Source organism: Monodon monoceros, unplaced genomic scaffold, assembly GCF_005190385.1.
Source record: "Monodon monoceros isolate NGI ecotype Baffin Bay Population unplaced genomic scaffold, NGI_Narwhal_1 Super_Scaffold_8, whole genome shotgun sequence".
NCBI classification, from domain to species: Eukaryota; Metazoa; Chordata; class Mammalia; order Artiodactyla; family Monodontidae; genus Monodon; species Monodon monoceros.
Genome location: NW_021703785.1, coordinates 38,075,769 through 38,087,920, shown reverse-complemented (window position 1 = coordinate 38,087,920; position 12,152 = coordinate 38,075,769). Strand labels below are relative to the sequence as shown.

Genomic DNA, 12,152 nt, shown 5'->3' with positions numbered 1-12,152 from the left:
AAAAGATAAGCATGATACTAAAAAGTAATGAAAGAGGTGATTCGTGTCACTCAAGGCAGAAGGTGCCTGCTGAATATTGAGAGAGACCTCAGTGATGTGTTGTCAGGTACCAGGTTGTGTCCTTTCTCATACAGTTGGGGCAGGAAGAACACATCTGACAATGGCTGTTTGCAGATGCTATATCTTTGCCATCAATAGCATGCATGTTCTGTTCTTCCACACTGTCCTGGAAAGATGGCTATTTGATTCTTTATATTTATGAAGTCCATTGGTAGTAGTCCTGAATTTGAGTTTTGGGACTGACTCAGGAAGTAAACCATAGAATTTATACAAAGCTAAAAGCCAGTCTCGCTCTTAACATTTTAAATGGAAATGCTTTTGTCTAGATTCAAACTGACATATTATAATCAAGTTTTATAAAATATCTATTTAAGCCACACATTTTTTTCAGTTAATTTAAAACATGTTTTCTGCACCAAAAGAAAGTCTCCTTATAAAGTAGCTGTGTTAGTTAACTCTTGCCACCATAATGCTTACTAATTACTGGAAAATTCACTGATATTCAATAATAAGAATTTATCCTCTTTTATCTTCTTTTCCATAGCTCTCCAGTTTAGGTAAAATGGTTCTCCTTCAAGTCACAAATCTGCAGATTAGCTGAAATTTCCATGAACTCAGCTGGCCTCTGCTGGGTTCAGCTGGCCTCGGCTCCAGACACCATGGATAGTGGCTGTCTGGAGTATTTCTTTCACTTTGAAATAGCAGAAGCACAAAAGTACTAAATCCAAACATCCATACATATCTCATGCTGATGCGTTCATTTCATTGGCTAAAGCAAGTTACATGGCCTCACCAAAATTATGGTTTGGGAAAATGAAAGTGTGTTCCTCTCACAATGAAACCATTGCGAGTGTGTGGCTTATTGTTGTACTAAGGGGAAACGAAGAATTGGGAATGAAACTTACCTGCCACAGTGTTATTTGTATGTGTGATCCAGGGCACCAAGAGGGCTTATTTTGAGACCCCTAATTGGAAATGTAAATACCACACATTTTTCAGATTTTATCAACACAGTATCAACAGCATGGTAGATGATTAGCGATTCTACAGAATGGTACATATTCAGAGAGCTAACATGTCTCTGAAACAAAATGGGAAAGAACTATAGCTGTCCCAGAGAAGTTCAAATGCATGGTGTCTGGCTGTGTAGTGGTTTTGTGATTTGTCAACTTAGCTTTGTTGGAACTACATTTTCTAGAATTCTTTTCCCTGAATATTTCTGAGATAGGGTTTACAATGTGGAAAAATTGAGTAAGATTTGGAGGGAGAAGTGAAGCTGTAGCTGCTTTTATGCTCTGAAGTTCAGGGCAAGGTGTTCAGCTTACATCAGATCACATGTTGTTGTTGCCTCATCTCCTTGACAGTGGGATCACCCAGCTTGTAGCTCCAGCTCCCATAGGCTTTCTCCTTCAGCTTTTCAGAGTCCTGGGCTAAGCAGTCATGCTGCTCCGCCGTGGTGGAGGGTGTGACACCAGTCAGTGGCGTCATTGGGGTTGGAGATGGTTGGAGGTAGATGCAGTGTTATAGTGGTAAAGTTTAGAAGTTGGATTTCAAGAAAATAAAATCTCTAATTAGAAGAATTTGCCAATTTCATGGTGAAACTTTTCTCACCATGGCCTATTTCAACCTACTAATATTATGTTAACTGTCTCAACAAATTGTTAACATTTACCATTTGGCCTCTCATGGGCTAATGAGCCAGCTCCATAATCCCACCAGACAAACATGAGTTCCACTTTTTCATTCATCATCCCATTTTGTCCTTGACGGTTCCATATTGTTATAAGTTTCAGTTTTTCCTTTTGTGTTTCAGTTTTCCATGCTTTCTGCCATTACACACCTTGACTACCAGCCTCACTTAATTATGGTGGCTTAAACTCTAACACGGTATGCAGAGGCAACAGCCATTTAGACTTCTCCACCAGCTCCCTCAATTGCATATGGTTTAATATCTATAATAAACCCTTTATTTTTATATAACTGGCTCAGCAGCTTTAATCAGTCTCTACTAATATAGTGTGTATGTATTATACATATATATATTATATTAATATAGTGTGTATATATATACATATATGTGTATATATTTCCCTTGCAGATGAAAGCATCTGTCAAGCTGATAGCCATATACCAAGAACCAGAGGCCTTATCAATTTATGAGAAGCCCATATCTGGAACAGCAATTATAGTTGGAGTCATTACCTTACCTAGTTTTAAAAATCTTTACTACTGAATATTTCAAGTAGTTATGCAGGAATGTACCTGGTAGGTAGTAAGAGATTCAATGTCTTCTATTTAGCCCTCAAAACCAAAATTACTCTAGTTTTATGCTAGAATTTTTCTAGAAGCTGAGTATATCTTTTTCTATTATGTATTCAAGAATACATAATATTTTTGTATTATGTAAAAAAAGGAAATGGCAAAGTGTTGATAAAGGATATCACTACGAAATCAAACTTTGTCTGTCATCTGATTCCCATAATACATGACTCTGTTTCAAGGATAGTAGTGCTATCCAGATTTATGAAAGATTCAAGTAAACTCAGAACTAATATTTAGTGAATCTCACTGTCTTTTACTCTACCCCACATTACGAAATCATGTACATTTCCCTGACCATCTGTTCTGAGTATTCATTCTCTGGTAACAATTTCTGTATGATTAGGATTGATTGCAAATAACAATAATTATACTGCCTACTGGATGCAGGAGGGAAGGTTTTGAAATAATGTGAATTATATTGCAGAATTTAAAGAAAAAATATCTATTCTTAAATAGGAAATTAGCTATGTAGGAGAATTTAATGCATGGTTTCTTTAAGACACCACTGTAGAAAAGGACTGCTAATTTTTTTCAGTCCTATATACTTTACTACTGATTAAATTTAAGGCATAGAGTATTTATTTAGCCTGGGTTTGTCAGGAGCATGTAACTTGGAAACATGTAATTTGTAATGTAGAAAGAAGGATTATCTGGCAACTTGTTTAATGGTTCAACAATGATTCAACGATGGTATGATTGTTCCCTAAACAAGACAGGAATGATACTTGAAGTAGCAAAATGGAGGCTAAATGGGTAAAAACAAGAGTTGTCTACTACATAACCTAAAGATGGTATCACAAAGAGAGCACAATATTAGGAATAAGAAGACAAAGTTATTATACTAGATGTGTGGTAATAAACAAAGTTATTACTAGATGTGTGTATCAAGACACTTAAACTTTCTGAGCCTTAGTTTCTTTATACTTAAAATAAGATGATTAGAAAAGTTGATCTTTAAAGATAATTCCAGCTCTCAATAAAAATGTTTCTATTTAATTCTTAATAAATCATGGAGCAGTCATATGACAATTAATTACTTATTATTTTTTACTATTTACTATTTTTCATTATATGCTATTTTCAACCTCAGTAAATATACCTGGCCACTATTCTTCAGAGATATCAGATTATACACTCTAGTTACAAATGGACATGCTTATTCTCTTCCATGGTTGATTCACTGAGAAAAGTGTAAAGGTCAGTCCTAGGAAAATATGTAAGTAGTTGAAAGGGTTCTTAAGTATTCCCTCAATAACTTTGGTAGCACTTACAAATATACTTTTGTTGATCTTCACCTCCCTATTCTCTTCCACTCCAGATTTCAGCCAATGTGTACTGCTACACCAAAAAAAAAAAGTTCTGGATCTTTCTCTGCTCCTCACATCCAGCATCTATATTTCATTTACAATTTTTTTTTTGACTTTAGTTTTCTGATTGTTAACTAATGGCTAAATATTTCTGGATACTGTATTTTGATAGAATGATCATCTATGTCCTCTTGAATTTTTTCTATTATGAAACATACTGGCAAACAAGAATCATGTTTCCAGACAATGTTGTCAGCAAAAATCTGGTTTGAATTTTGTCCAAACTACATACTTGCATGATATTTGGAAGGTAGAAAAAGAAAAAAATATTCTCCTCTGACTTGAAGGGTAGACATGGGGACTAATGGCAGCCCTGAGCTTTATAGTTCCCAATAGAACTCCTAGCAATCGACAGTTATGCAGCTTAGGTGTTGAGGGAGGCTATATCATTGTTAATAATTTATTATACTTCTGTTACCTTTTGATTTTTCAAAAGCAAGACTCCCCAAATTGGAAGGTTGTACTCTTTTAAAATGATTTTCTGATGATAAATCTGAAGGTCTTTATCTAGGTTCAAAAATCAACAATAAAAGATAAGATGAGAGGACCCTGGTTTGTCTGTATCAGAGACTGTCCTGAGAGTCAGGGAATCTTGACTCCTTTAATAATATGAATAAATAAGACAAGACCTCTTTCCTTTGCCAACACCAAATATTTCCTTGTAGTTTTTTTGGTTGTTTCTTACAGACTTCTGATCTTGATTTCAAAATATAATCCACCTACATCCCTCAGGCTTTAAGGTGAGGTATAGATCAAAGACCTGCTTTTCCCTCCAGAAACAGTTTACTTTCATGACTACATTACAACAATTCAGGGGGAACATTTTAACCACTTTACTCTGTAAACTTCTCTTTGATTTTCCTAAGCTTATGTGCTTGAACTCAGCTCCTCCATTTTTTTCCCCTCCTCTTCTGTTTCTCTACCTTCTTTAGAAAGAGCTATTTTATACTCACTTTTTTCTCTGTATTTTAGTGCCAAACTCAGTATGGTCTTAATAGTATTCCATATTTTCGTCTTCAAGCTCTCTTACATAAAATTCACAAGGGGAAATGTAGAACTGTTCCTTTGTAAATTTTCAAAATGACTCAAATTTTCACTAAATAGAAGCTTCAAGCATCTATTAAGATTTTGATCTGTTGTTATAATCTCATAATCCTTGTTTCCAAATTGATTGTTTAGTGAATAGAAATTATTGTTAGGTACGGTTGAATAAAATAGACTCTATTTCATCTTTATTAATAAGAAATGGATGAATAGATATATTTTTAAATTTAATGGTTTAAACATTTGGATATTTTATATCATAATTTATTGTATTTTGGCAAATTTTACAACAAAATTGCTTCTTAGTTTATCAAGACCATAATTCTTATTTTGACTGCTTAATCTCAAGGAATGGATAGATTCCATAAATTTATCAAGTAATTATTTATAAATGCTTCATTTACGATGCTGTGGAATATCAGCAGGTCTGTACCATTAGGATCGATAAAAGATCTGGGCATGACCATTTCTATTCCTTCAGTGTGACCTAGAGGGTCACATCTGCCTGCAGTGTAATTTAACGATTGGAATGCTAGCCATTGGTCAAAAGATCTGTCAGCTCAGTCCTCATGTGGACTTATAGAGCTATAGATGAACCTAACATTTTAAATATCAAAGTTAATAAATAGTTTTCAGTTATGATAAGCAGATTATATAATATGTGTCCTATGTGTGTCTGCATGTGGAGAGAGAGAGAGGGAGGAAGAGACAGGGAGATTGAGGATGAGAAGGGGGAAGGGAGATCAAATAAACTGGTTTGAATGAATTGAGAAGTTAAAATAATTTGATAGTCTCAACTGATCAGAAATTCAAGATTTGAAAATGTTTTGAATATAAAATCCTGTTTATATTGAAGTACCAATAGTGCTAATAACAATACAAAATTATTATTTTGAGGTTGACTGATTCTCTTTGAGCTTAACTTGACATTTAATGGCAACCATAGTGTATGACATATATAACTGCTTCAGTCAGAGCAATTTATAAACACATATATGTAATATTAATTTACTATTTTTATTGACAAAACAGTTCTCTCTTTTATTTTTCTTCTTTATTCATTCTGTTATACAATTGACTTTTTAAAATGTTTTTCATTTTATTATAAATATTTTATTAACTGTTAATTCATCACTTTAATGTATTGCTTATTATTTTTATACATTTAAAAATATTTCTACTGGAGTTAGATTCCAATCATATAGCAAAAAGAATAGTCAGTAGCAGTATATATTTTCCTGGTTCCTATAATTTATCTGGCCAGATTACCTACAGTATAATTGTATGATATATATTCACTATGGACTGTGGAAGAATATTTACAGAAATAATTGAAGCTGCAATGTGCTCCTTTTTTGTCTTAATTATCTTTCATATGGTAGTTTATTTTTGAAGTTTTCCTCTTCTATTGAGCTAAATGTTTTAATTGCTAGTAGAAATGAATAATCATAAAATATTATTATTGCTTTCTATATTTTCTAGATTTATTTTGTTTTAAAATATTTAATTTCCTAGGGAAGGTATTCTATCTTCCTTTCTCCTAAAGGAACCCCCATTTGGTTGTAATCATGTCTATTTGAATTAGACCTTGAAATGGTCTTTCATGCTTTTGCTATTTCAGGATTAGATTACTGCAATCCTCTCCTGGCTTCTGGCCCAAAAGGAACCTGCATAAACTCCAGCTGGTGCTGGATGCTGCTGCCAGATTTTTCCTGCAAAAGATGTAAGTCTGAATATATTTTCATGCTCCTTTCTGATTTTTATCCAAATTACAGGTTAAACAACATATTGATTATAAAATAACCCCTTTTCCTTGAAAGTTTTTAGTGACATTGGCTTACTATTACCAGGTTCTTTTTTTTTTTTTTTTTTGTAAAGTACTCTTAAGCAAACTTTCCATTAACCTCAAGGTTAGCTTATAATCATCTCATAATAAAGCCTTGTAAAATTGTTCTGTGCCTTCATCTGTAGAATACTTTCAATAAATGTGTGTTTTGGTATTCCAGATATATATGTTTCTCAACAAAGTTATATCTTAACCTTTTGTAAATATGAAAAAATAATTTAAAAATTCTGTTTCAAGGTTATCACTCTTGTACTTTCTAAATTGTCAGAATCCATTTACATAAAACTGGGACTACAATACTATTACATAGTGTAGTATATATTCCATATTTGTGTTAAGTTTAATGGCCAAAAAAAAAAAAAGCAGGTCAAATTGATTTTCATTTGGGAACTGATTCATTTCTGTGAGCAGACATGATTTCAGGTAAACTCAATGCACAGTATTACTCTTCAAGAAAAAAGCTACATATATAATATACTTGAGGTCACAGTTATAAGGATATATAAGACAGTAGTGGGGCCTTCAAATATTTTATAATTTATGAAAGTAAATGAAAAGTTTATACAATTGTAACATAAAGCAATTTATTATGTAGGTTATATAAATACGATACACAAAAACAGCACAAAGGAGGGGAAACATGAGAGTCATTAAAAATTATACACCAGATTTGACTGATTCTTAAAAAATGACAAATTTCTATAGACCAGACCAGCAGTGAGGGAAAGGTAATTGTGAATGAGAAAACAATGATGTGGGTAAAGACACAGAGGAAGAAATTTCTAAGAAATATCAAGTCATATAGTTTGACAGGGGTGTATGTTTGGGGAAGAGAGCTAGTGGAAAGAAAAAATAGATTTTAGGGGAAAAATAGTAGAAGCACTTAAACACTTGATTAAAGAAATTAAGAGAAAGTTTGTGAATAGGGTGATGATGTAATGAATAAGATGCTCTAAAAGATTACATTACTGATAAGTCACTATGGCATCATTACAAATAGTAATGACGAAGACATTTGTTAGGGACAAGAATAAAAATAAAACAATAGCCTATATATTTAGAGATGCATATTATTTGAGGGACGCTAATGCACATATGTTAAGGGTTTTACACAAGTTCTTGTTTCATAATTATTATTAGAAATGGTTACCCCCATTTTATTAGATGAGCAAACTGAGCATCAGAATATTTAAATCATGTGCCCATCTTCACTTCCCTTAACAGCATCAGCTGTCAAATTTGGGACCCACTAACTTCTTTTTCCAAATGATGTCTATTAATTCTTTCTCTGTTTATTGGAATTGTGAAAGATACATAATAAATTCCCCAACTTACTCTAGTAAACTATTATTCTGCCTCTTTAAAATACCTTTGGTGTTTTAATAGAATGGGCTTTATGCTGTTTTTCTATTTTTAAGACCTCTGGGGGAAAAATAAATCCAGAGTACAGAAAAACACACAAACACTTAAGGCCTGAATACAAGTTATTCAAAAATAATTATCAATTCTTTTTATAAAATAAGTTCTAATCTCATAAATTATCTGCACTTTAGTTTATTATGTATTTTAAAGAGACTTAGAAACATATTATATATCCATCATTGTAGAATACTATTTTATAAAAATGACATTTATCCATCTACATAACTTTAAAATGTTTATGTTAAATTTGCCTTTTTAGAACCCATGCCTCTACTTAAATTCAGCACATGAAAGGAATTTTTTGCCTACCTTTTGAATAGCAACCTCAAATATGTCCCCGAGTTGGGGGTAAAGGTTCTACATAATTTATAGATTGAAGCTTGAGGATGTGTTGCAGAGTGTAAATCTTGTTCAGTGGACTAATGAGATATTGACCACTTCCTCCTTGCTACACAGTGCCTTTATTTTGCACCCTACACTGGCTATAATGCATAACAATTGGGGATTTTATCCTTGACAACGTGGGAATAGTCAAATCCTCAGGTAAAGAAAACTCTGCATAGTGGTCAATCAATATTTACATAACAAAGAACACGATGGCTGCATTATAATTTGAGAATACATTACATTTTAAATAAGCACAATTGTTTCTAATAAATTGTTAATGAATTCAGTTACTTTGAAAATGTCAACTAAAATTAACAAATTACTAAAAGTAAAAATCATTCTCAGTAATAAAATAATTTGTTAGCTAATGTTAATCAGTTTTATAGCTCTACATTTTTTTGGTGAAGAGCAAATTCCATTACATGGGAAATAATTCCTATGTACTTAAATTATTGTATAATTAAAGATACTTTTTAAACAAGAAGTTTTGTAATGTCAGATTTTTTTTTCCATTCACATACTAGTAGCAATATTTTAAAGCAAACAATTTACTCAATTCTGAAATGTTTCATTAATTTTTTTATGTTCTACCATAACATTTTCACTAATCGAGTTTCTTTTTTGAAAAAGTAGGTATTTTTAAAACAATTAAAAACTTATTTGTTGCTGTTCATATTGTCTGTTTTCATCATGATGAAGACTTTGTTTATATTTAAAATGTTTATTGAAATATGAATATGTATAGTTGCTACAATAAATAATATATGAATATAAGAGGCGGATATACATTTTTTCCTAAAATTATTACTACCCAAACTGAGCAGTAGTTCTAAAACACTGTCATATAAACTCAATTTGTGCAGTTACTCCTTGTGAAATATTTCAATTCTTATTTAAGTTATTTATAGATCATTCAGCTTTATAAATCCAGCTAGAATGTAAGCCATTTTCTGAAAGTTCACTTCACTGTGTGTGTTTATGAGGGACGGGGAGTAATAATGACATTTACTGAATTGAACTTCTGTGACTAGAGTTTACTCTTTTCCTCCTTAGTTTTGTATAAAAATAAACAATTTTAATAATAAGGCAATAACATGGCATGAGAAATATTTAATATACCTGAGAGAATATTCAAGTACTTCATTCTTATTAATGTGCAAATAAAGTTTTAATGAAGTTTATTTTCTCAAAAATTCTATAATTCATTTTAAATTTTAAATTCAGACAGGCTGACTCACATTTTAATTTGGAGTTCATAGCCTACTATAAGGAGGTAACTAAAAAGAATTTCAATTACAAATATAGTTGTCAGTCATTGGAAATGTATAATAGTAATAAAAATGTATGGCAATGTAGAATTCCATTCTAACATTTTTACACAAATAATTGTACTGAGTATAAGTTAAAGGGACTGTAGATTAAACAGTAATCAAACAATAATAGTGGGTAAAGATATAGCAGTTCACTTTGTGTCTTCGTGTAAGCAACACAGTGAATGAAATACATGTGAGAACTTTTCTTTGCTATAAGAAATGTATGTGGTCCTATAGTCTCCATTAGCCTTGTGTTTTGATAATTTCATTATGGAACCATCTTCCATATCAGCTGAACAGCTGGGGACCAGAAGAAAAGTACTTCTGATCAAGGCTGTCCTCTAACCCAGGATATAAAAGAGAAGACCAGAGAAACTATTTAACTTTCCTCCTGCTTTATGACAATGCTGAGAATGGAAGTGAAAAGGGGAACATCAGAAAAAAAGCATCTTTTCTTTTCTCCCTGCCTAGAAACTTTGGCTCCCAGGATTTCTCACCTCTTTGCCATCGCTGACATATCACCTCCTCTGCCATCTCCTTAAAATGCTTTCTAAATGAGCTGTTTCCCATTATTATTCTCTCCTGCTTGCTTTCTCTTGACCAAGGTAGACTTCACACTTCCCTCAGCTTGACTAAACTTTATATGAGCTTCTTCCTCATTGTAGGCCCCTGCCCTCTCTTTTCTCAGAGTATTTTCTTTAGGAAATTTATAGAGTTGACTCATGAACAATGCAGGAGTTAAGGGTACCAACCCTCTGCACAGTGAAGAATTAACATATAACTAGAGTCATTGTTCCTCCATAGCCATGGTTCCATATCCCTAGATTCAATCAAAAACAGATCATATAGTATTGTAGTATTCACTATGGAAAAAAATCTGTGTTTAAGTGGACTCATGCAGTTCAAACCTGGTGTTGTTCAATGGTCAACTATAATTGTGAGTTATTCCTTCTGCCCCTTTGAGATAAATGTAAGTCTTTCTAAAAAGCCTCTTGCCAGTTTACAACCCAGGAATGTTTTTTCTCATAGACTTGAAAGACATCCCTTAGAAATGTAATTATCAAGAAAGGTAATGCCCCTATTTCTCAGTCTCTATGGAAAGAATAGGAGACTAACTTCCATGGCAGCCAATTAGCAAAAACAGATTGTCTCATCACAGAGAAAATTATCTGAAAACTCAGGAAATAACTCAAGGTACTTTATACATCTTTCAGATCAGCCTGCTCTCAAAACATCTTCCAGAACTTTTCCACTAGTTTATTGCAACCTTTAAAACTTCTCCTGCTCTTTGTTTCAGTATATTTGAGTTCTGATTAATTTTGGTCTCCCTTCCCAATTGTAATAATCTTGGAAAAAGTCTTCCTTGCCTGTTTAACTTTGTCCATTGCAGTTTTCGCTTTGATACTGTTCATCATACTAATCTTATATCATTAGTTTTCTTGTTTATTTTCTGAACCCTCCACTTGAATGTAAACATTGTAAGTTAGGCAAAAATTCACCTCTAACCCAACATAGGTTTTCAGTTGGGACTTTTTAATAAAAAGGCAGACTAACAAGGGAAAAATGAACAGCTTGTTAACACATGCAGTGAACATCACATGGGAGAATCCTCAAAGAAAAGTAACTCAAAGTGGTGGTTTGGAACTCTGGCTTACTTCAAGAAAGAAAAATACATTTCTAGAGAAATATCAGGACAAAGGAAAGCAGTTTAAGGCTTCCAAGGCAAACTGTGAAAAGGAAAATATACGGGAGGAAACTAAAGGAGTAAGGTTTGTTTACAGATTTCTCTGGTGCCATCTCTGGGCTGATAAGAGTCTGTCTGCAGTAAAGGGAGAATTTATTTTGGGGCTTTAGGCAGTAAAGAAGAATGAGAGAAAGCTCCCTCTACATTTGCTGCTTCTTAAATACCTTCTGTTCAAAATAATATTTTATGTCAGAGAGGTGTATTTGGAGGTGACATATTCTGGTTTCCTTCAACACCATGATGGTGGTAATTTATGTTCAGCTTACCATGGTATCCTTATTTTTTAGAACCATATCTAGCACAAATTATATATTAAACAGAAATACTTACTGAATTAATAAATCCTGTGATATTTTTAGTTTACCATTGTCTATCTTATTTGTTAGCACATAATTAATGTATAATAAATACCTATTAAATATGCATTGTTAATAAATATTTATCAAGATGGTGATTAGAGGCAAAGGAAACAGGGTGTGTAAAGACATTTTGGTGTCAACAGCATACTAAGTATGGGCTAATTGCAACCAATTACTGATAGTCAAATCATGAAATAAAAACAGAAACATATAAAGGCTTTACGCTGAATAGACCAACAGTTAGTGGACCATATAACAACTTGAAATATATACTTGGGGCTTTTATCC

At 32.7% G+C, this 12,152-nt stretch overlaps 1 pseudogene; it reads right to left on the bottom strand.

The window, feature by feature from the left end:
- LOC114888059 overlaps positions 1-1,548 on the bottom strand; it is a 31,128-nt pseudogene extending 29,580 nt beyond the window's left edge.
- Between the last annotated feature and the right edge of the window lie 10,604 nt (positions 1,549-12,152).